Source organism: Ursus maritimus, unplaced genomic scaffold (genome assembly GCF_017311325.1).
Source record: "Ursus maritimus isolate PB19 unplaced genomic scaffold, ASM1731132v1 scaffold_5, whole genome shotgun sequence".
In the NCBI taxonomy this organism is placed as follows: Eukaryota; Metazoa; Chordata; class Mammalia; order Carnivora; family Ursidae; genus Ursus; species Ursus maritimus.
This window is the reverse complement of record NW_024426663.1, coordinates 16,530,045-16,555,230: the sequence shown is the minus strand read 5'-3', so window position 1 is coordinate 16,555,230 and position 25,186 is coordinate 16,530,045. Positions and strand designations below refer to the sequence as shown.

The window sequence follows — 25,186 nt, the reverse complement described above, 5'->3', positions numbered from 1 at the left end:
TTGTTTGTGTCAATTTCTTTCATCAGTATTTTATAGTTTTCAGAGTACGGATGTTTCACCTCCTCATTTAAATTTATTCCTAGATATTTTATTATTTTTGGTGCAATTGTAACTGGGATTGTTTTCTTATTTCTCTTTCTGCTAATTCATTATTAGTATATAGAAATGCAAAAGATTTATATATATACTAATTTGTATTCTAATACTTGACTGAATTCACTTACCATTTCTAGGAATTTTTTGGTGGAGTCTTTAAGGTTTTCTGTAATAGTATAATGTCATCTGCAAATAGTGACAGTTTTACTTCTTCCTTACCAATCTGCATGCCTTTTATTACTTTTTTCTTGTCTGACTGCTATGGCTAGGACTTCCAGTACTATGTTGAATAAAAGTGGTGCAAGTAGACATCCTTGTCTTGTTCCTGACCTTAAAGGAAAAGTTCTTTGCTTTTCACCATTGAATATAATGTTAGCTGTGAGTTTTTCATATATGGCCTTTATTATGTTGACATATGTTCCCTCCAAACCTACTTTGTTGAGAGGTTTTATCATGAATCGATGTTGTACTTTGTAAGGTGCTTTTTCTGCTTCTATTGATATGATCATATGGTTTCGATCCTTTCTCTTATTGATATAATGTATCACACTGATTGATTTGTGAATACCGAATATGCCTTTATTTCTGGAATAAATCCCACTTGATTGTGGTGAATAATTTTTTAATGCATTGTTGCATTTGGCTTGCTCATATTTTGATTTTTGCATCTATGTTCATCAGAGGTATTAGCCTGAGTTTTGTTTTGTTTTGTTTTGTTTTGTTTTTGTAGTGTCTTTATCCAGTTTTGGTGTTAGGGTAACGCTGTCCTCACAGAAGAAATCTGGAAGCTTCCCTTCCTCTTTTACTGTTGGTAATAGTTTGAGAAGGATAGATATTAACTCTCCTTTAAATGTTTGGATGAATTCACCTATGTAGCCATCTGATCCTGGACTTTTGTTTGCTGGGAGTTCTTTGATTTGAACACAAATCAGTATGTTCAAATTTTCTATTTTTTCCTGATTCAGTTTTGGACAGTAATGTTTCTAGAAATTCATCCATTTCTTCTAGGTTGTCCAATTTGTTGGCATATAATTGTTCTTAACTTTCTCTTATAATCCTTTTTATTTTTCTGTGGTGTCAGTTGTTATTTGTCCTCCTTCATTTCTGATTTTATTTACTTGAGTCCTCTTTTTTTGATGAGTCTGGCTAACAGTTGATCAATTTTGTTATCCTTTAAAAAAAAAAAAATACAGCAATCTTCTTTACCCAGTCTAACAATTCAAACGTTAATCTCATCCAAAAAAACCTTCACAGACACACCCAGAATAATGTTTGACCACATATCTGGGCACCTTGTGACCCAGTCAAGTTGACACATAAAATTAACCATCACAGCAGGAAGGCAGCTAAGAACAAACACTTCTTTCAAGTAGAAAATATAGGAAGGACTCTCATATACACAAATATATTCTGTAAAAACTTTTTTTTGCTACTACATAAATGGATACAAAAATTAGGATTTTAAAAACTACTTATATAAAACATTTAAGGGGGCAATTCTACACACTAGGAAACTAGGATTCAATATAAGAATTAGACTTACTGAAACTACAATATGTAAACAAGCACATTCATGACAGACAGTAAAATTTACCCAGGGCTTCTGGAAAATAATGGGTTATTATAAAGCTAGATTACCCTCATTTCTTGTAAGCATCATAAAGTAGACCATGCCAAAAGCTCTCATTAAATCTGAACAGAGTCTATATTTACCAAAATATTCTCTTTCTTTCAACTGACATGCCAAACATCTGGTATAATTGTTAAGACCTATATACAGCCACAACGTAGATCACCTTACTTTCCTCCTTTGTTACTGTACAGTAGGAAATGTGCTTTAACCTTGTAAAATACTAACACCAAACCATTCATTAACTATCTTTTCCTAATGGTCACCTCCTAGTGTGTTTATTATACCTAACATTTCTTCACCTTTACTTGAGAGATAACAAGGTACTATGATTATTAAAACTAATCAATTACAATTTATTATAAATCTCACCACTTTGTAACAATTTTACTGTAAGTCTTACACTTTATAAAAAGCAAGAGCAATTGTTTCTATAGAATTACAATATTTTCTACTCTACTGTTTGAATCCAGCAGAGTAAACACAACCTAAGAAATTCTATTTCCAGAGGCCTGTTGTACTAAGACCAAATATCAAACTGCTGGAGTAGGAGGCACCTAACGGAAACAACTTTTTAAAGACCCTTCTCTGGGGGCGCCTGGGTGGCACAGTGGTTAAGTGTCTGCCTTCGGCTCAGGCCGTGATCCCGGCGTTATGGGATCGAGCCCCACATCAGGCTCCTTTCTATGAGCCTGCTTCTTCCTCTCCCACTCCCCCTGCTTGTGTTCCCTCTCTCGCTGGCTGTCTCTATCTCTGTCGAATAAATAAATAAAATCTTTAAAAAATAAATAAATAAAAATAAAAACAAACAAATAAATAAAGACCCTTCTCTGTTCAACAAAAATAAATAAAAAACAAAATATCAAAACAAAATACTTCTGGGAGATTAGTGGTCCAACCTCGAATTACAGCAGATAATTCTGATAGACCATTAAAAGTGTGAGTAGACTAGTAACCTCAAAAAACTTGCTTTGCAGCATATCAAGATATGTGAAGTTGGGGCAACTGGGTGGCTTAGTCAGTTGAGTGTTTGACTCTTGGTTTCAGCTCAGATCATGATCTCAGGGTCATGAGATCTCAGACCTGATCATGAGATCAAGGCCCACATCAGGCTCCACACTCAGCAGGGAGTCTGCTTGAGTTTCTATCTCCCTCTCCCTGTGTTCCTCCCCTGGTTCTTTCTAAAATCAATAAATAAATCTTTTTTAAAAATTTTAAAAAGATCTGTGAAGCACATTCTAAACACAAATGTTCATTTTATATAATTCTTTTCTGGAATTTTAAGTTAGGAATGGATGACTTTTCATGAGGAACATACACATCTGAAACTTTTTAATGTCTGAATTTAACAAAACCCAAAACATGTCTAGTCAAAGTTTTTTTAATCCATTTCTCAAAATTTATATGCTCCAGGTATACTTCAAAAGCAATTTATTTCATGTGTTTCTCATTTATACTTTGCTCATCAAAAGTTTATTTTTTATAAGAGTTGGTTCTTCTCTAAGATGCCTTATAAGGTTTGGTTTTATAACACTTTGGAACACTCTTATTTTGAAGAAAGAAAGCTGCTCAGAAAACCTGTACTTCAGAATTACTAATTTGGCTTAAACAAAGTCTTCAGCTGATAAAGTATTTCCAAACTCTCAATCAACTTTTAACTTTTTTTTATAATTCCATGGGTCCAGATATAGCTACAATGTAAGTGAATGAGATATATCACCATCATCTAGGCAGCATCTCCAAAATTGTGTTCTCAAGAGATGTAGTGTCTCAAGAGGTGTAAAGAGGTGTTCATGGATAGAAAGTGGTTAGGAATGGTAGTCAAAAAACTGTGGGAAATGTTGAGTAAAACAAAATCAAACAGGTTTGTTTACTATAAGATTTCCCAGAACCTAGAGAGAAATATAGGAAGTAAAGTTTCCCAAACTTATTTAACAATGGAACTTTTTTTTTTAAGATTTTATTTATTTATTTGACAGAGAGAGAGAGGCAGCGAGAGAGGGAACACAAGCAAGGGGAGAGGAAGAGGGAGAAGCAGGCTTTCCACCGAGCAGGGAGCCGGATGTGGGGCTCGATCCCAGAACGCTGGGATCATGACCTGAGCCGAAGGCAGACGCTTAACGACTAAGCCACTCAGGCGCCCAACAATGGAACTCTTTTAACAAACCTCTCATACTGTAGGACATTAATGTTCTGTAAAACAACTTGTACAGCTGATCTTTGTGGTTTCTAACACTAAGGAAGTGACTGCATTTATGATCTTCTACCTATAGCTGTCACTAGTGAATGTAATAATCTAGCAAATATTTTCAGGAAGATGATAGTCCAGTTATTTAAAAAATACTCCCAGTTGGCCAACAACACAGGAATAGATACTCATCATCACTTATCAGGGAAATGCAAGTCAAAACCACAATGAGATATCACCTCCTACCTGTCAGAATGGCTAAAATCAACAACATAAGAAATAAGAGGTGTTGGCAAGGATGTGGAGAATGAGGAACACCCATACCCTGTTGGTAGGAATGCAAACTGGGGCAGCCATTGTGGAAAACAGTATGAAAATTCCTCAAAATGTTAAAAACATAACTACCTTATGACCCAGCAATTGCACTACTGGGTTTTACCCAAAGAATACAAAACACTAATTCAAAGGGATACGTGCACCCTATATTTATGAAAGAAGCCGAACTGTCCATCAATTGATGAGTGGATAAAGAACATATGGGGTGTGTGTGTGTGTGTGTATCTATATATATATAGAATATTATTCAGCCATAAAGAAGAACGCAATCTTGACATGTGCAATGACATGGATAGAGCTAGCGAGTATAACGCCAAGCAAAATAGGTCAGTCAGAGAAAGATAAATACCATATGATTTCACTCATATTTAAGAAATAAGAAAAACAAGCAAAGGGAAAAAAAACAAAGAGAGAGAGAGAGAAATCAAGAAACAGACTCTTAATTATAGAGAACTGATGGTTACCAGAAGAGAGGTGGGTGAGAGGATAGGTATTAATGTACTTGTCCTGATAAGCACAGGATGATGTCTGGAAGTACTGAATCACTATATTATATATACCTGAAACTAATATAAAACTGTATATTAACTACCTGGAATTAAAATAAAATAATAAAATAAAATAATTAAAATAAAAACAATATATAAAAAAATACAAATACAAACAAGAAAATTAATATTTCTAGTTAAGACAAACTCACCAATTACTCCATTTTAACAAAATAGGAACAAATTGGAAATCTGAGTTGATTAACATAATGATGACAACCTGGCAACCATATTAAAAAGACTATCTAAATTTAATTCACAAAAGTTTTTTTAGAAGGTTTTTGAAGAAAACTGACAGCATAGAATTTTTGGTGAATTAAAAGTATAATATATGGTCATTTCTTGATTATGACTATAACAAATTTTACTTCTAAACTGGCTTCTCCCTACCATTGAACATATTTCAGAATCATACTTCCCTTTTCCCTATCAAACACATGGGGTATGCTCAGCCAATACAAAATAATTTAAATATTAACTTAATCAATATATAATTTTGATATGATTAAGCATACTTGAGGGCGGTGAATCCTCTACTCTTGGCTGAAGTTTCTGAAGGGAAAGACTTTACTGACATGTATTTACACAATTGAAAGGTAATTTTACTGTGCCTCAAAAATCACATAATGCATTCCAAAGATCCCTGGAAATTAACTTAAAATTACCTAGTGTTTTATATAATGCATACCATGTCTTGTCTTCAATTATAAAGATAACTAAAAATTGTTTCTATTAAAAAATATACTGCTTTAAAGCAATTAAGTATACTATAGTATGGAATACATTAAAACTTTATTAAAATTCATAGATATTTTATCAAAAGTAGAAAAAATGATAATAACGTAGTTATTTTTGAAGAACGTTAACAAAACTCTTAAAACAATTTGACAAGGACTTTCACTTTCATCCATGAAGGATTAACTGCTATGGAAACTACCCTATAATCATAAATATTAGAAAACCAAATAAAATATATAAAACAAGTTTTCAGATAGTGGGTAACACACAGATAGAACTACAATTACTGAAAGAAGGAAAATAAACTAGTTGAGCCCTCCAGTTGCCCTTACTACCTGGAAGCATTTTCCAGGTTTAAGAGCAGAGACAGGGAATATAAACAGGGCCTTAAGCATTTAGCTTAAGAGAAAAACAGAAAGGCATCTGGCTAAACTGACACAGCTAGAATCTGTGGGGCAGGAGGTAGCTAAACAGGAAGAGAGCTCTGAAGATGTGCAGAAGATCTCCTCAAATCTTTGGCTGAATATTGATCTGCATATGCATAGTCAAACTCCCCAAGGCAAAGGAAAGAAACACCAAAAAACAACACATCGAACAATTCCCACAGTTACACCGAGCTAAGAATAGTTCATAAAGGCCAGAGTGAAGAGACAACTTAACACATGAAGTATCAGTAGCATTTGGCACTGAGACTAACTTAGCAAATTTAAGTTAGTGAGACTAAGAGCTAGACTAAAGGCTTCTCTGGAAACTGTAACAAAGTTCAAAAGCAAACCACAAAAGTATGAAACTGATCCCAAGTAATTTAATTGCATGCCAGAACAAAATCCAACATTCTTTAAAGAATATAACAAAATCCAGCACCCAGCAGCATAAAATACATTATGTCTGGCATCTGATCAATAAGATTAAAGAAGAAAATATGGCCCATAACTGGATAAAAAGCAATTCATAGAAACCTAGAGAAAAAAATCAACAGAATGACAGTGATGGTAGCATAGCAGAAAGGTAGATTAAAACAACGATCATATGTTCCTTATGTTCAAGAATGTAGTGCAAAACATGATCAAACAAAGATATGATATTTTTAAAAAGACTCAAATTCTAGGAATGAAAGTTATAAAATCTGAAATGGAAATTATCCTGGGTGGGATAAATCACCAAATAAAGATCACCAAAAACCAAAAACAAAATCAAAACAACAACACAAAAAAACCAAAAACAAAAACCCAGTGAACTTGAAGACAGCAAAACTATCCCAAGTGAAGCACAAACAGAAAAAGACCTCACAAAATGCATGGAGATTCAGTTACCTGTAGGAAAATATCATGCAGACTAATATACCTGTAATTGTAGTCCCAGGGGGAAATGAGACAAGAGAAAAATATTTTTTAAATAATCACCATAAATTTTCTAAATATAGTAAAAAATATAAATCCACAGATAAAACTCAAGAAATCCTGAGCAGAATAAACCAAAAGAAAACCATAAGTGAACATCCAAACCACAACATAATCAAGCTGTCAGAAACAAGAAAGAAAGGGAAAGTCTGAAAAGCAGCCAGAGAAAGAGAAAAGACATTTTGTGCAGGAAAATAAAGAATGATGAAGAACTTCTCATCAAAAACTAGGCAAGCCTCAAGACAATGGAGTGACAACTTTAAAGTACTGAAAATAAAAACAAACCCAAAAATGAATTCTGTACCCGGAAGAAAGATCTTCAGAAAAGACCCTTTGCAGACAGATAAATACTGCCTGAAATCAACGCTAACAAACTGGCACTATAGGAAATGCTAAAGTAAGCCCTTCATCCTGAAGAAATGATGCCAGAGGGAAATGTAATTTTACAAAAAGGGATGGGAAGTATCAGAAATATAAATACGTAAGTAAAAATAATAGATATTTTTTTCACACTTTTTAATCTCCTTCAAAGATAACTGATTATTTAAGTCAAAACAATTACAATGTATTATAGAATTTATAAAAATGAATAAGTTAAACAAACAGTGCTGTTGTGAAATTCTTACACTATATGTGAAGTGGCATAATATTATTTACAGGTGGACTCTGATGAGTTAAAGAGATGTATTTTACTTTTTTTTTTTCCTTAAAGATTTTATTTATTGATTTGACAGAGAGAGACAGCCAGCGAGAGAGGGAACACAGCAGGGGAGTGGGAGAGGAAGAAGTAGGCTCTCAGCAGAGGAGCCCGATGTGGGACTCGATCCCAGAACACTGGGATCACGCCCTGAGCTGAAGGCAGAGGCTTAACGACTGAGCCACCCAGGCGCCCCAAGAGATGCATTTTAAACACACAGTATCACTAGAACTTTAAACCAAAGAGGTAGATAGCTAATAAATCATCAAAAGAGAGGATGAAACAAATGGAAAAAAAATAGAAAGATGATATATTTACAACCATAGCAATAATTAAATTAGAGGTTGCCAGACTGGGTTTAAATTAAGGAAGGAAAAAAGATGGAAAATCTACTTGAAATATAAAGACACACATAGTTCAAAAGTAAAAAGTGCAATAAATATACCACATAAGCACTAGTTAAAAGAAAGCTGGAGAGTCTGTATTGATAGCAGATAGGATAGACTTCAGTTCAAGGCATATGACCAATTATAAAAATAAACATTGTATAATGATAAAGGATTACTGCATCAAGAATACAAAACAATATTAAAGGTGTAGGTAACTAATAACTGAGCATGTAAATACATAATGCAAAATTAATAGACTTGAAAAAATTAGACAACTTTGCAATTACAGCTAGAGATTTCAATGCCCCTCTTACAATAACTGGATAGAACAAATACACAGAAAATCACTAAAGCTATCAATACTATCAACCAATTTGACTTAATTGGCATGTATAGAACGAACAACACTACAACTAACAATAGCAAAATATACATTCTTTTGAAGTAGATATGAAATACTCACCAAACCATCTCATAAACTGGGCCATAAAAAAGGTTTCAATAAATTTAAAAGAATTAATATGCAAAGTAATTGCTCTCAACAGAATTAAAACTACAAATTGATAACAATAAAATATTTGGAGTATCTTCCACTTTAAGAAAAAAAAGAGCAAATTAAATAGAAAATTAGCAGAAGAAAGAAAATAATAAAGACTAGAAAGCAGTAAAATAGAAGAAGGTCTAACAATAAAGGAAACCCAATAAAATAAAAAGCTGGGTCTTCAAAAGATTGATAAAAATTATAAACTAGCTAGACTAGTCAAGGAAAAAAAGAGAAGATACAAATTACCAATAACAGAAATAGAAAAGGGTAAATCACCATAGGTATTACAGACATTAAAACAATAGTAAGAAAAAATCATAATATATTTTATGCCAGTAAATTTGACAACTCAGAGGAAATAGATTCCCTGAAAGATACAAATTACCAGAGCTTGGTACTCCTACACCTTTTAAAACCCCGCCACAAAGAATATCCCAGGTCCATGTGGCCTCAATGATTACTTCTATCAAACATTTAAGGTAGAAATGTCATCAAGTCTCCACAAACTCTTCCAGAAAATGGAATCAAAGGAAACACTTCCCAACTCATTCTAAAAATCCAAGCAATGATACTGCAAGAAATCCAAAAACCAATATCCATCATGAATAAAAAATGCAAAACTCCTTAGCAGAATTTTAGCAAAGTGAATCCCACAATACATAATGATCAAATGGAATTTATCCCACAAAAGCAAGGTTGGTTTAACATTCAAAATCAGTCAATGTAATTCATCCATCATATTAACTAAAAAAAAAAAAAAAAACACACACACAAAGGAAAAAAAATCTCAAAAAATATAGAAAAAGCATCTGTTTCAAAAATATAAAATTTAACTTTTGAAAAATCAGTGTAATTCACCATATTGACAATATACATGTGATCATCTCAAAAGATGAAAATAAAAAACATTTGACAAACTACAACACACATTTATAATAAATTCTCAGCAAACTAGAAATAAAAAGGAACTTCCTCAACCTGATAACAGACATCTAGGGAAAAAATCTACTACTAAAGTCATACATATAAGAAAAAGGCTGGGATTCAAAGTCAACATGCAAAAATCAGCTTTATTTCTACAGACCACAAACAATTGAAAACTGAAATTAAAAAAGCAATACCGTTTAACAAGAGCAACAAAACAGGTGCCTGGGTGGTTCAGTCGGTTAAGGTTAAGCGCCTGCCTTTGGCTCAAGTCATAAACCCATGGATCTGGGATGAAGCCCCTGGGATCGAGTCCGGCATGGGGGGCGGGGGCGGGGGCGGGGCGGGGCGGGGGTGCTCACGCACGCATCCCTGCTCATTGGGGAGTCGGCTTCTTCCTCTCTCTCTCCGCCCCTCCCCCACAACTTGCGCACAGGCTCTCTTTCTCTCAAATAAATCTTTAAAAAAAAAACAATAGCAACAAAAAAAAACTGGAAATAATTGGGAATAAATGTAACATAATGTGTGCAAGATCTGTACACTGAAAACTAAAACACTGCTGATAAAAATTAAGGATCTACACACATGAATAGATATACCATGTTTATGGAGAGGTCCAATTCTCCTCCAAACTAATCTATAGATTTGATACAATTCTACTCAAAATCCTAGTAAGCCTTTTTATAATAATTGGCATGCTTATTCTAAAATTTATATGAAAAGAGGTGCCTGGCTGACTCATCAACTCTTGATCTTGGGGTTGTGGGTTGGGGGTAGAGATTACTTTGTTTTTTCTTTGGTTTTTTTGTTTTTTGGGTTTTTTTTGCTGAGATTACCTTTTAAAATTTTTTTAAATTAAAATTTATATGAAAATACAAAACACCTAGTATAGCTAAAAGAATCTTGAAAAAAGAAAACAAAACAAAACCGCAAAGTCAGAGGACTATCTTATTTCAAGACTTAACATTTAAGCTATCATAACCAAGATGGTCTAATACTGACTAAAAGAAAGACATATAGATCAATGGTACAGAATATAAGTTAAAATATATCTATGATCAACCAGTTTTCAACAAATGCATCAAATTAATGCAATGAGGAAAGAGGGGTCTCTTTAAAAAAGAGAGCTGGATCAACTACATAGTCACATGTAAAAAAATGAAACTCTACCCCTACACCTCAAACTTTATATAAAAATTAACCCAAAATGGACTGCAGACATAAACATAAGGGCAAAAACTATAAAATTTCTTGAAGAAAACATATGAGAAAATCTTTGTGACCCTCGGTCAAATTCTTGTAATAGGACACAAAAGACATGAACTATAAAAAAAGAAAATCAGCAAATTGGCTTTTATCAAAAGTAAAAATTTAAAGAAGTAAAAACTTTTCCTTTTCAAAAGACTGTTAAGAAAATGGGAGAAAATATTTGCAAAAGATTAAACTGATAAAAGATTTTAATCCATAATACTTAAGAGGTCTTATAATTCGAAAATAAGGTTAAGAACTCAATTTCCTAAAATAGACCAAAGATTTAAACAGACACTTCTCAAAAAAATATATACAAATGGAAAATAAGCGCATGAAAAGCTCAACATCCTTACTCATTAGGAAAATGCAAATTAAAACCGCAATGAGATGTTACTAGATACAACATATCCACTACAAGTGACTAAAATTAAAACACTGATAACACTAAATGATAACAAGACTGTGGAGCAGGTGAACTTTCATACATGGCTAGTGGGAATGTAAAATGATACAATAACTTTGGAAAACAGTTTGGATTACATCTCTAAAACTGATGAACTTTATATAATTTACACCTCAATAAAGCTGAATTTTAAAAATCAACTTGACAAAACATTTTTAAATAAGTAAAATAAAATTCTGATAATATCTTGTGGTGGTTTAACAGTTTTTAAACACTAGCTAATTTTTCCCCTATTCTTAGATTCTTCCGCCTCAGGAAAAGCAGTGACAGCAGAAAGTAGAAATAAGGAGTCTTTTTCCTAACCTATGAACTTCAAAATCCCGGGCCTTGAATAATAGGAAGGATTCAAAACATATGCTTACCAAGTCAGGCAGGTGAGTAAAACAAAAAAGGGAATGTGGGGATTAGAATGAGCAAACCCTGTTAAGGGTTAAGGAAATCAGCTCCAGCTGATTTCTACCATATAGAAATGTGGGTCCAGTGTTGCCAGATCATTCCTTCCGCCCCATTCCCAAAAATCTGGAAATTCAGATTTTTACGTGAATTTTCCCAGTTTTTGAAATACTTCACAAGTAAAATACACTCCTGTGGGTCAAATTCAGCCCATGTATTTGTAATATCTGGCACAGAAAACAGATTTAGAGCACTCTAAAAACAAAACAAAGAACAACAAGACTTCCTCACCCTCTAGACTTGATGAAAAGTCCCTGAATGGGGAAAAGAAGAGTCAAAGAAATGATAGATTTAGACAATTGTTCTTACAAGAGAACAGAGGCAATCTGTGGCCTACTTCCTAGGTACAGAATATCCCATAGAACTGAAAGGATAATGTAAGAGGCAAACAAGGTATTATCCTCAGAATTTCCCAGGCCCCACTCAGACCCAGCAAAGCTTAGACAATGGCCAGTCTCACAGAATTCTCCATATCTCAGTGGAGTTTGGGGACCACAGAAAGATTACAATGTTATCAGTAGCATGGAAATTCTAAGAAGAATTGCTTTACCAGCTAATACCTTGTGGATGAGAATGAGGAATGAGCAGCAACCTATGATGACCCATAACTTCAGAAATAAAATGAAATGATGAGCATTTCTACAAATGCCACCACTGTGAAAAGATGAAAATGTCTAGTAGGACCCACCACTTCCATCCAAGAATTAGCAGAGGCAAGAGAAACGGAAAAGTAAGAGACCCCTAATTAAGATTAAAATTTCATTCACCTGGGCAGAAGTTCAAACTAGAAACTGAGTTTCAAAAAAAATAACAAGAAGTATATCCCCTGAACATCTGACATTGTAGACAGATGTACTTTTACCCTCTGTTGTAAGCAGGGAACTTACCAAGGCAAGGGGGAAGCATTTTCTTTTCTTTCTTTGGATGAATTACACCAAATAAATATTGGATTTAGTAATATGCCCTAAAGATAGGCTATCAGAGCATAAGACCTCAAATTTCTATTACTCAAGAGACTAGAGAACTAAGCTCTTCAGATGACCTCTGTAACAATTTCACTAGATAGAATGAATTACCAAACACATTTATTAACTTTCCTAAACTCATTTTGCAAGTAATAAATTATCTTAGGGCAAGTGTAAATGATTGGTAACACTAAACAAAATAAGTGAAATTTACTCATTCTCCAACTATATAAATAAACAAAATAACAGTACCACCAGAATCCATTTTTAACATTGGGAAAAGGGTTTATCTGAGGCATTAACAAGGTGGAAGCAGAGAGGTTGTCACAGTGTGTGAATGTGTGTGTTTAAAAAATTGTATTTCTAATTTTTCTAAAATGACCACAAACGTAGTCCTTTAATTCCCAGAACATAATTAGAAAGTACGTGTTTTAAAATAAAAGACAAGGCTTTCAATTACCCCTTCAATATATTCTTAGAAATTTAACAGCACATTGTCTGATTAAACATGATTAATACCCAGATCTACACTGTTGCAATTAATTCTAGCAATTCAGGCAAAAAGCCTCTTTTAGTGTGAATATTCAGATAACCAAGTAGTTATGGCAGTTGTGGCACAATAGGACATCTGAGCTTCAACATCCTTCGCTATACAATGGGGACAAATACCTGCACAGCCTAACATTTGCAACAGCATCCAGCACAGTGTCCAATATTTAAAAAGCCCACAAAAATATTTGCTGAATTCACTACCACTGACTTCACTTCTACTGGCCTCAAGAAGAACAAATCAATGAAATCTTTCTGGGAAAATAGTCATCTATCCCATCGTGGTACTGTAGTACTCTTCCAAAGGTAAAACACACCTTCAGTAATGTCACTCAGTATAAGCCGTCCCTGAACAACCACTTCCATTTTTACTATAGTATTTATATTAATAAATGCAACTGGGTAAGTGCCTAAGAATTCTCCTGATATCCTGCAGCTCTGCTCTCATTTGAAAAAATATTCCTAGCATGAAGTGAGTCCACCTTGCCTCCCTGATCTCAACCCTCTAAGTGTAATGACTTGCCATCACTCTTAGAATAAAATCCACGAACTTTTCTGTGGTCTATCAGCCTTTTCATTATTTGCCTCTGCCCAACTCTTAACCTCATTTCCTACCACTCTCCCCATCCATCCGCTGCGCTTCCTGCTGACCCTTGAAGACATCAAACCTAAGTCTATGCACTTGTCTCGTCCTGCTGCCAGGTGCTTACTGCCATAAAACTCATATAGCTTGTTCCCTCACATCACTCAGATTTCTGTTTAAATATCACCTCCAGAGAGAAAACTTCCTTAACAACCCTTTCCAAAGTAGCACAGGCCATTATTCTCTATCCCCTTAACTTGCTTTTTTTTCTCCCCACAGAAAATCAAATATATACTTCTCTATTTTAGCGTAAGCCTGGAAAGAACTGAGACTTCATCTCATTAACTGTTACACATCCAGAGCCTAGAACATGCCTGGCATAAAGTGACACTGAATTATCATGGACAGTGAATCTGTTTCGTTAACTAAGTGGGGAATATTTGAATATTCAAGAAAGGTTTCAAATAAATGACAATGGAATGAGGAATACAAAGACCAGTAATAGTTATGATGGCCATGTGAACCTAAAATACCTGTGGATAGAAAAGGCAAAAGTCTGGAGGAACTAGACTAGCACCAGAATCAGAGAGTTTTTTAGTAGCTTGAGATGATCAGCAGGATGGATGCAAAAGGAAGCCAGGCTGCAGCTAGTTAAAAAGGAGAAAAATCTTTTTTTTAATCCCATATATTCTCCCTCATCTTCCTTCCTCTAATGTTTACTCTCAGTGTCACCCCACTTTTGCCATCTCTTTACCTCCTCCCCTTTTGCTTCCTCTGTCATAAACTGTTTTTCACTTGTAGATTACACTCAAAGAGCTTTTTTTCCCTGTGAGTCAGTAGCTTCAGCAGAAGAAAAGCTGTCTAATGAGAAACTATTAAGAATATATTTGATATTCCTTTAAATGCCAAGGAGAACACCAACATCATTATCAGCAGTATCACACTCATCATGAAGGCAACAGACTGAAACCGAGAATCATAAAGCCATTCCCTTTCATAAACTCTTACATCAAGAATTGAATGCTTTGTCTTCATCTGTTTAATTCTCTTCTCTTCCTTCTCCAGAATATATCTTTAAAATACAACCAACATGCATTGCTTACCTTTATTGAGGTATAATTGATATACTTAAAAATTGCACACACATATTTAATGTATGCATTGTGGTGGGTTTGGACATATGCATGCACCCCTAATACCATCACCACTATCAAGGTACTATAATCATATCTATTATCTCCAAAACTTTCCTAGTATTTCTCTTGTGTCTTTGTTTTTGTTCTGTCCTAAAAACACTTAACAAGAGATCTATCCTCTTAACATATTTTAAAGTTCAACTATCATATTGTTAACTATAGGCACCCTGTTTTACAAAAAACAATCAACATCTTTGACTTTTATCCTCACACTCCATTCAAAAACTCATGACATATCCATTAAAGTATATTTGCTAAAATCCTAAGCCTGACATTACCTTTTTTTAAGTTGATCCTGGTGCCTATCAAGGTTAAAAAAAAAAGAAGAAAAGAAAAGAAAAAGGAAAGGAAAGGAAAGGAAAGGAAAGGAAACGAAACTGACAAAACAGTACCATCAGCCTTATAAATGATTGTCTATCCCCAACACTCATCAAATGACACTTGCATTCAACTGGGCTTTTTGAAGAATAAATTGTAACATATTAGCAGCAGCCAACATAATAGCATCTATTAATTTCGAATACCTCCCAAAATTTCTTATCCCAGAAGGTCAACTTACTCATTTGGAAACCTCCCATAAGAGGTTACAGGTAGAACATGATCTCTGTAATTCAAACTGAGTCTTGAGAAAATAAACTGTAAATCAAAATTTTAAGAGAAATTCATAATGAAGTTCATGTTTTGCCCATTTATCCTCGAGAGCAAAGAAAAATCCAAGCAAATAATATGGTTTTTTAATATCAGGCATATTCACAAATGACGAAGCATTAAGATTTATAAACTATATGATGACCTACTTATACCTAATCAGAATATTCAATAACAAACAAGATATCAAGTCATAAATGATTTATTTCATTATTTTGGCAACTATGCTTAAATTAACTTCAGTTACAAACATAAGTTCAAGACTTAAGAGAAAAAAAAAGTTGATTCTACAAATTAAAAATCAAATGCCTAGAGCATTATTCTCTTCTACATCTTTCCCTATTTCATCTTTCCAACTCCCTACACCCACACTCCCTGTCTCTGTCACTATCAAATCTGATAGAGTTTGTATAAAATATGTGTAGCTAGCGGTGTGACCTTATTACTTGTTTTGTGAGTTTCAAGACTGAAGGATGCTATTACCAATGCAAAAGTGTGATCATTTCTGTATATGTCTCTCCCCAGCCCTTACCAAAGCTGTGCCTTCACTGACACATATTCAGTAGAGAAAATGACAAGTGCAGAATATAACAACTGTTTGTATTTGCCTGTATTAATACCACAACATATTTATCAACCATGAAGAGAAAGGTCCAAATTTACTTTATTTAGCAGCCTAATCTAGCTTAAAACAAAATACATGTCCTTAAAGCATTTCTATTCCGAAATAACTCATAACTTTAAAAGGTAAGTATTACAGGACAGAAATCTAGAACAATAGTAAGAGCAGCAAAATATTCTTTTTTTCATTTTCACTAAGTTGGTGTTAATGAAATGCAACAATGCTATCGGTGTAGCACAATAAAAATGAAAAGGTGCCCAATGTACAAAGAAAACATGAAAATTCCTACTGACAACAAAAACAAAAAATTGTGTTTTCTCTTTTCCTTTCCATGCCCTTTTTGTTAGCTTGAGAGCTTATGCCATCATCTGTATACTATCATAAATGTAATATTGGTTGCAGTGTGCCTAGATAGAGGCTTAAAAAATAACTAAGTAAAATCATATTTCTCTGTGTCCCATAAAAGATCCATCATACAGGACCCAGTTCTCATTTCCCTATGTTACAAGCTGTGGTAAATGCAGCTAAACAAGAGAAAAATACCTAAATAACTCTAGGAAGTAGCATACGCAGACTATATCTTTGTTGAAATCTCAAATCTTACATTATCTAAAGATTTAAATCACCTTTAAAACACAATTTAGTAAAATTCTAAACTCATATTATTTTTATCCTTTTTGTAAGTGGCTATATATTCCTAGTAACATGTTTGTATCTGATGTTACCCATATAAATAAAAGCATGGAGTCATTTTAGGGATTAATAGAAAAACAGACATCTGCATGGAACATTTCCCTCATTAGATATTATCATGTTAGCATATTTTTCCTATTTCTGATTTTACTACAAAATAAAATGAGCTGACTTTTACCCTTAAGTTTCTCTCAATATATTACCAATAATGCAAATACGTTAATTGCACATTAGAAGAATCTCATTTTCCTCTAAAAATTGCTATAGAAATTAGCCCCAAAGAGACCTCATAACATATAAAAATCAAAATATGACTAAGTCAAATTGGCATACCAGCTACCACTTGCACCAAATGTTACTTTAAACATCACTTTTAAATTAAAAGCTATCTTCAGTAAATCCCCAGCGAGATCACATGGGTCATTAAAATGATATCTGGCCTCTTCCTAAATTAGTGCCAAACTGAATCAATTAGGCAAAAATCAATTAGCCAAAAACTATACATTAATCAACTGACTTAACAACTAGCCAAACTGTATATTCAAAAATCAATTCACTCTTTTGTCAGAAGGTCGTATTTGGGGATAGTGGGAGTATAAATTGACACTTTCCTAGAAAGCAACTTGGGTTAATATATATCAAATGTTAATGTTAATTTTCTTTGACCAATAATTCTACTCCTCAGAATTATCTTAAAGAAATAATAAGAAATGCATATAAAATTTATATATATAAAAATATACATTCTAAATTTACTTATTGGAGCAGGAAAAAATGCAAACTTCAAAAAGAACTTAGTTTAAAAAATGAATACTGTGCAGCCATTTAAATCACAATTATGAATAAAATGTAATGACCTAATAAAATTCTCAGCACATACATAGAAAGTGCACCGAAATATTTACAGTGATTTCCTCTAGCTGGTAGAATTATAGGCTATTTTTATATATCTTTTTTACATTTTTAGAAGCTAATATTGCTGTTCAGTAATATTTGGGAATGCCTAGCTGGCTCAGTCAGTACAGCATGCAACTCTTGATCTTGGGGTCATGAGTTCAAGCCCCAGATTGGGCGTACAGCTGACTGAAGAAAAAAAAAAAAAGAATATTTGAATATTCTACATTGAACTATTATAAACAAATGTATTTTGTTAAAAGCCATTTCACTGACTGATAGTCATAAAATATTTCACATAAATGGTGAAGAAAGGACTCCTGGTCTTAAGTAGACAATTGTCATCAGCTGGCTTCACCGGAAGCACCAAGGACAGAGATACATTTCTCCTGTTAATATCTATTAACTATCAAAATAGTAGAAAATTCATGTTAACAATTTGTATTTCCATCCAGGGGTAAATTTATTTAACAATAAATTTCTCAGTAGAGGCAATTAGTACAACAAAACTGAGAAAGGGATAGGAACCAGTATTTATTGAGTATGTAAAAGACAAGATGCTAATAAACCCTTTACATATTCCATTTAATCCATATAATATTATAAAGTAGGTATTATTATCCCCATTTTTCAGAGGAGGGAATTGAACATCAGAAGTTAGGCAATTTATCTAAGTTTACAAAGATACTAAATACTGATACTGGACTTTGAACCCATATTTTCCATATGCCAGAACCCCTAATGATATCAGTGAAAGAAATGAAATAACCTTCAACTATAAAGCACTAAAGAATTTTGAAAAAGGCAACTGCTGGTTTACTGAAAATTACTAGTTTTTAACAGATTCTACATAGTCAGGAGAAAGGCAAATAAACATTTTAACTAATGTTCAACAAGATAATGCCTAATATTAACTGTTTCTGAAAATAAGAGGTGTTTAATAAAACTTTGGGGTACTGACCCGAACTAACCTGAGAATAGCTGATAATATATATATATATGTACAATATTTCCCTGTCACTTCCCAAAAGATACATGAACACACTCTCACTAAAGATATAAAAAATTAAATTTACTAAATTATAATATAATATATAATTAATATGTTAGACAACTGTTGATCATTAGGTAGTAAAGATGTGTGTATGTCAGGGGTTGCAGGGGTGGGGATAACTACATATGTATGGAGAAAGAAATCCCACATACAGGATGGTGCATTTAGTCCCTAGTAAAATCAATACCATATTGATTTAGGATCTAGAAGTGGACGAAATAATTAAGAAAATTTCCATTTAACTCTTAAAATCCAACAATTAAAAATTTTATTCTGAAAGCTACTTTCCTTTACATAAAGCATTCCAGTGATTTCTATAATTTTCCTATATGGATAAAGCTATTTGAAATCATAGCTCCTAATAATTTAAATAATCTGTTAAAATGCTGCTAACCAGGTCAGAGTTAAGTAGCTATGGTTTTGATTCACAAACATATGCTCTGAATAATTTTTGCCTATTTTTATCAATATTTAAAATCTACACTATCTATACCATTAAGATCATTAAACCAAGTTAAGGCTCATGTATCCTGCAAATTTCCAAAGGTCAAAATTTTTGTTGCTGGTAAATGCTCCGAAGGTCAACTTTATATATGTTGAAATAGACAAAGCAATTTAAACTGCTACAGACAATCAAGGAGCAAAGTGGGACTAAAGCACACCAAGTATGTATACTTTATACGTATATATTCAAAAGCTCTACAGTAGACTCTTAGAGATTAAATGTGTGTGCACACACACCCCGAAAATTACCCCTCTGAAGATACAAAGGAATTAAGAGTATCTAGTGGAATAACAGATTCTGCATGTGTTGATATTTCTCAAAAGTGTGTTCAAATTTAAACCCTGGCACAGTATGGATATGTGACTCACAGATAATCAAGAAATTCATTAGCACCACACCCAAGATTATCTGTACAGTTTAGAGTTTAAATAAGACCAACTTGTAAAAATTTTACCAGTATGCCTTATGTCTTCTTCATAAATAATCATAAATTATATAATTTAAGTAAATAAACAAAAATATGGACCAAAACTGTAGTATTAATTAATATCACCTAAGATTATTAACAAAGATAGAATTATAATTAAGATGGAAATGATTAATAAAATCTGTTGAATTAAGCTTATAAAATTAGTCTCATCTACTGTTTCAATAATTATATTTTTCAGGCAATTTTTATGTAAAATTGTCAATCTTGTCACATTTAGAACTTGTATAAGATTTCTAAATATAGGTCAATTTTTAACCAGTTCAGAAAGTAAAAAAGGTTTTAAAAAAAGAAAAAAGAATCACATAGTAATTTCTGAAAATGTTTAAATAATTTGTCATGGTTACTCAGATGTCAAGGTAGCTCATCTTACTCACTGTTACATTCCCAGACCAAGAACAGTGCCTGTGACACTATAATTAGTCAATTACAACTGAGGTTTCCTCCTTTAGCAAGCTGTACCAAATCATTTTTTATTAAGATTTCCCACCCTAAACACTGAGTGCATGTATGCCCATGCCCATTTTTCTGGTAAGAGGACTAGTATCTTTAATAACAGACTGAAGTGACTACATGGCACCAAAAAAAAGTTAAAAGCTACAGATTTAAACAAAATATGGAATTGCTAAATGTAAGCTGTGTCTCCCAAACACACAGTAGAGAGCTGAGGTACCTCTAAGAACAACAGTTCAGAAGAAAGAGGTCAACTCTGGAAAAAAAAGGGGTTTTTTTGGTTGCTTTTTTTTTCATCTTTTTTTTACTGCTCTTGTTGTTTTGCCTGTTAACTAAAAGTAGATTACTACAATTGCTCATTTAATTCAACTGCCACAAATGTAGTTACTGAGTTATACTACAGCACACTTTAGAAAGGAACACTATGGTCATCATTAAGTTAAATGTACCTACCAAAAATGAACAAATATGAGGTTACATACTAGATAATTCTCTTTGGAATCCAGACATTAGCTTATTATATACTCTGTTTTATTAATTCCTGTAATCCTTGCTTACTCTAATTCAGTAAAATAGTGGCTAAATCTTACCTGATAAAGTAAGCTAGATTTCACATTAATGTTCCCCTATAACCACTTAAAAATCTTTTGGGGAGTCTGGGTGGCTCAGTCGATTAAGCATCAATTCTTGGTTTCAGCTCAACTCAATCTCATGGGTGGTGAGATCAAGCCCCGTGTTGGGCTCTGAGCTCAGCAAGGAGTCAGCTTGAAGATTCTCTCCCTCTCTGTCCCTCCCCCACGCTCGTGCGTGCTCACACATGCTCTCCTCTTTCTTTCTAAAATAAATAAATCATTTTTTTAAAATCTTCTAATGTTGAGTATACCTATTTTGTAGGTAAACACCATACAGCCCTGCCCCACCAAGCTCACTGTACATGCTCATCCTCATGGCAGGTGTAACTAAGATGATCCAATTCCACACTACATTAAGAAAAAGCCAAGTTTCAGATTTTACACTGCCTGATTACTAAGATCACATTAGCTCAGTACTAGTGGTTTAGTCACTGTATCAACTATTCGTATTAAATCTTTGGATGCAATGAAAGTTAACAATGCTATTTTTATGTTGTGCAAAAAAAAATCATTCAGTCTGTTTTCCCTTTTTGATTACAGTTCATTTAAGGAAAAAATGTTGCTGTATGGCTTGACAATGTTTTATGTGTCTTCGGCTGATAGAACACACAAAACGTTTGAATAGGCCCATTTATTTGAGCAGACATATTAAATAATACTTTAAATGTGAACATGCATGTCATAAATTTTGTAGTCTCTTTAAAGTAGGATAAATCTGGTATTTAAAATAGTCTTTGTTCAAAGCCATTTTTTTTCTAACAGTCATAAAGGGACTCTGATTTGTGCTGCATGAACAATGCCAGCATCATCATTTTAATGTTATCCATATGGGCTTCTAATAATAGATAAGAGTCTACATTTGTATTATATGTCTTAGAGACATTTAAAATCTAGATAAGGAAAGGCTGATTTCATTGGCCCCATAGTTAAAGGAAAGCAGACCCTAATTAAAAGAATTCTGTTCTGAATTAACTAGTTTGACATGTGCTAATTGACAGTTCCTGTGAAATGGTTCTAATTAAAGTCAATATGTCTTTTTCAATTAAAAGGAAATTAAGAATATACTAATATACATTAACAACTTAATCTGCCTTCAATATCCCATACATCAGCTGCTTTTCCCCCCTAACGTTATTGAAGAACCATCTGACATGAATCATCTACTGTTTGCTTATGGTATCTCATTATTACTTCACACGAGCACAGCAGTAGTATAAGTCCCCTTGAGGAAGAGAGTAACCTGCATATGCTTTAATTTTCAGAGCTTCCAACTTTTAATTCATTAAAAATAAACCCACCTTTCTGAATTTAGAAAATGGACATTCTTATTAAGAATTTTTGCTAACTGAAAACAAAGACAAGTGTTCTCAATTAGTTGGTCTTTTTACTATAGGCTTTAGAGGTAATTGCATTCTGCTGGAAAGGAGGCTGGACTATGTTTTCATCATTTGGCTTGATTCGAAGCAAAGCATGATTTGAGCAACATACAGAAAACATCCTTCAAATTTGTTCTGTTTCCCAAGTGAAATTTTGGGGAAACCTCAGGTGGGAATACTTTGCATTGTATATACAATAGGAAAATAGAAAGCAAGACTGTTTAAATGCCAGCACTAACAGAAGGCCCATCATATTCACTGAAAATATAACATTAGCAAAGCTGTTTATAGCAACATAATTAAATATTCAAATATGCATTACAAAGCTACGGTGTTAACAATTTTAATGCTAGCAAAAGTAATATTCAAGCACCAATACTAATGTACACAGCATTAAAATCACATGGAAAACTATGGAAAAGATTAAAACTATTTTGGTTTGTAGATGATTATACAAATAATTAAAATGATTATAATTAAAAATGTTTTAAAGAAGTTTTAATACTATTAAGATAATATATGCAGTCCTTTCATATGATACAGCTGATATTCTGATGGGAGTTCCATCACAACCCGCTTTCTACAGTTTAAAATTCAACCATAAAATGTGGCTACTTAGAGAAATAGGAAATTATTTTAATTTCACTAACATTAATGTATGCATGTTTAATACACGGCAAAAAAAAAGTAAACAAGTCATTTTCACGTTTCCACTTTTATTCACTTATGTTTTAAAAACATTAGATATGCTATCACTTCTAGCATTCTGAGTTTGTGTGGGAGTGATGGAGAGATAGTCAGCCAGCCAGTCAATGCAAGATCTCCCCTTGAAAGCATTTTTCCCAAACGTACTCTATTATACTTTTCCAAGTAGTTGCCAAAAACTTTAATGGGGACTCTAAAATCAGGTGAAGTCTAGTAAATTTCCAGAATGAATAAATGCATACTAACCCACGTTCAAAAAAACACCTCCATGGGGGCGCCTGGGTGGCACAGCGGTTAAGCGCCTGCCTTCGGCTCAGGGCGTGATCCCGGCGTTATGGGATCGAGCCCCACATCAGGCTCCTCTGCTGTGAGCCTGCTTCTTCCTCTCCCACTCCCCCTGCTTGTGTTCCCTCTCTCGCTGGCTATCTCTGTTAAATAAATAAATAAAATCTTTAAAAAAAAAAAAAAAAAAAAAAAAAAAAAACACCTCCATATGATTATAAATATATTCAGACTCAATAGTCAAAATGCAGTGGTCTTTATCACCATTTGGAGCCCCTAGTTTGATTTTCAATCTCAGGATCTTGCTCCTCGAGCTGGCATTGACAAAATGCTGCAGTAACAGCATGTACTCAGTTTTCTGAAATGGGAGGGAAGCCAATGAAGCAACTCTTCTGCCCAATTAAAGAGCATTGTCTATAGCAGTCCTACACAACATAAGGCCTGCAGACTGCACACAGCCATGAAGCAATTGTTCATGACCCATCTACAGATTTGAGAAGTGGATCAAGTTGAAAGAAGACAATATGGTACCCATGTCAGGAACAAGACATACAATTGTTCCACAGATTCTACCTCTTAGTTTACATGTTATAATACCCTGTATCTAAACTCATGATAAAAATCAATGAGATTGGTCAACCCTAACAAAAAGGCATTCACTGTACCCATGCTAGACTAGTATAAAAACTTCCTAATGGGCAGAAACTATATAGAACTAAAACTAGGAAAAACCTATAGCATTCATCTGACAGCTTATCTTCTTTGAGAAGTCAATAAATATTTATTGATGATCCTCATGGTTTATACTTTCTATAAGAAATTCTTTTTATCTCTTTCTCTTGCTCTTGTCATTTACTTACCAATGGGTGACCATGAAACTTATTGCCGAACTGGAACACTTTTAAAAATTAACACAGCAGGGAGTGGTGTCATGGATGATGACAGAGTAGGAAGCTCTAGAATCATCCCTCCACCAAACCAATTATCAAGCTGGTAAAAACAAAAACAAAAACAAAACAAATACCTGTTAGAAACAACTATTTCAGAACTCTGGAGTCTAGCTGAACACTTGTAGCATCCAGGGGAGTACCTGATGAAGAAAGAGACTAAGTTTTAGTGAATTTCAGCATTATACATAGCAGCTAAAATCCGCAAGCCCTGCCAAAAGTAACCATTGGGAAAACAGCCTAAATTCCTGATGCAGCTTTCTGGCACCAGGGCAGACACTAAAGACCTTCTCCTCTAAAAACTAAAGTTTACTGTGTTTTGATCTACACGGCAGTTCACTGTATGACCAACACAGAGGCCTGGCCATTGGCTCAACCCATCAGGTTGCTCTGCTTGCATCACTGAAGGAAGTCACAGAGACATACTACCCCTTTAAAATTTTTTCCCCTCATTGGATCCAGGTTTTTAAGGAAATCTCTGTCAGGTCACTGGCTGACCATAGAGGTAACAGAATACATACTTCAGTGACCACACATGACAAGAAATACAGTCTACAAAAAAAAAAAACGATGTGGAAAAGTCATTAAACCAATGAATGACTGCAGCCTTCATCAAGTAACAGTAGCAATCCTTGGTGTAGAGGGAAGAATTTGATATTTAGAATTACATTACAATATAGATATCAATAAGAAAATGAGAAAGCACACAAATGGAAAAATACTACTGACTCATAGGAAAAAAAGAAGTTGACAGAAACTATCCTAAAAAAGCCCAGAGACTGAACTTAGTAGGCAAAGACTTTAGTTTACTACCTTAAATATGCTCAGTGAGCTGAAGAAAGCCATGGACAAAGAACCAAAGTAAATTAGGAAAAGTATGTATGAACAAATAAGGAATATCAACAAAGAGAAATCATTAAAAAGATCAAAGTAGAAAA

General features: G+C 33.7%; 1 long non-coding RNA gene across 3 annotated transcripts in view; it reads right to left on the bottom strand.

Annotated features, from left to right (window-relative positions):
• Positions 1 to 25,186, bottom strand: part of LOC103672171 — a 140,934-nt gene that overhangs the window by 29,660 nt on the left and 86,088 nt on the right. For 2 of the 3 annotated variants that reach the window (XR_005832402.1, XR_005832404.1), the window contains one exon: positions 24,162 to 24,291. This is a non-coding gene — a long non-coding RNA (uncharacterized LOC103672171). Of the gene's footprint in view, positions 1 to 24,161; positions 24,292 to 24,325; positions 24,392 to 25,186 lie in introns of all 3 variants that reach the window. The other variant, XR_005832403.1, reaches the window with a different exon arrangement.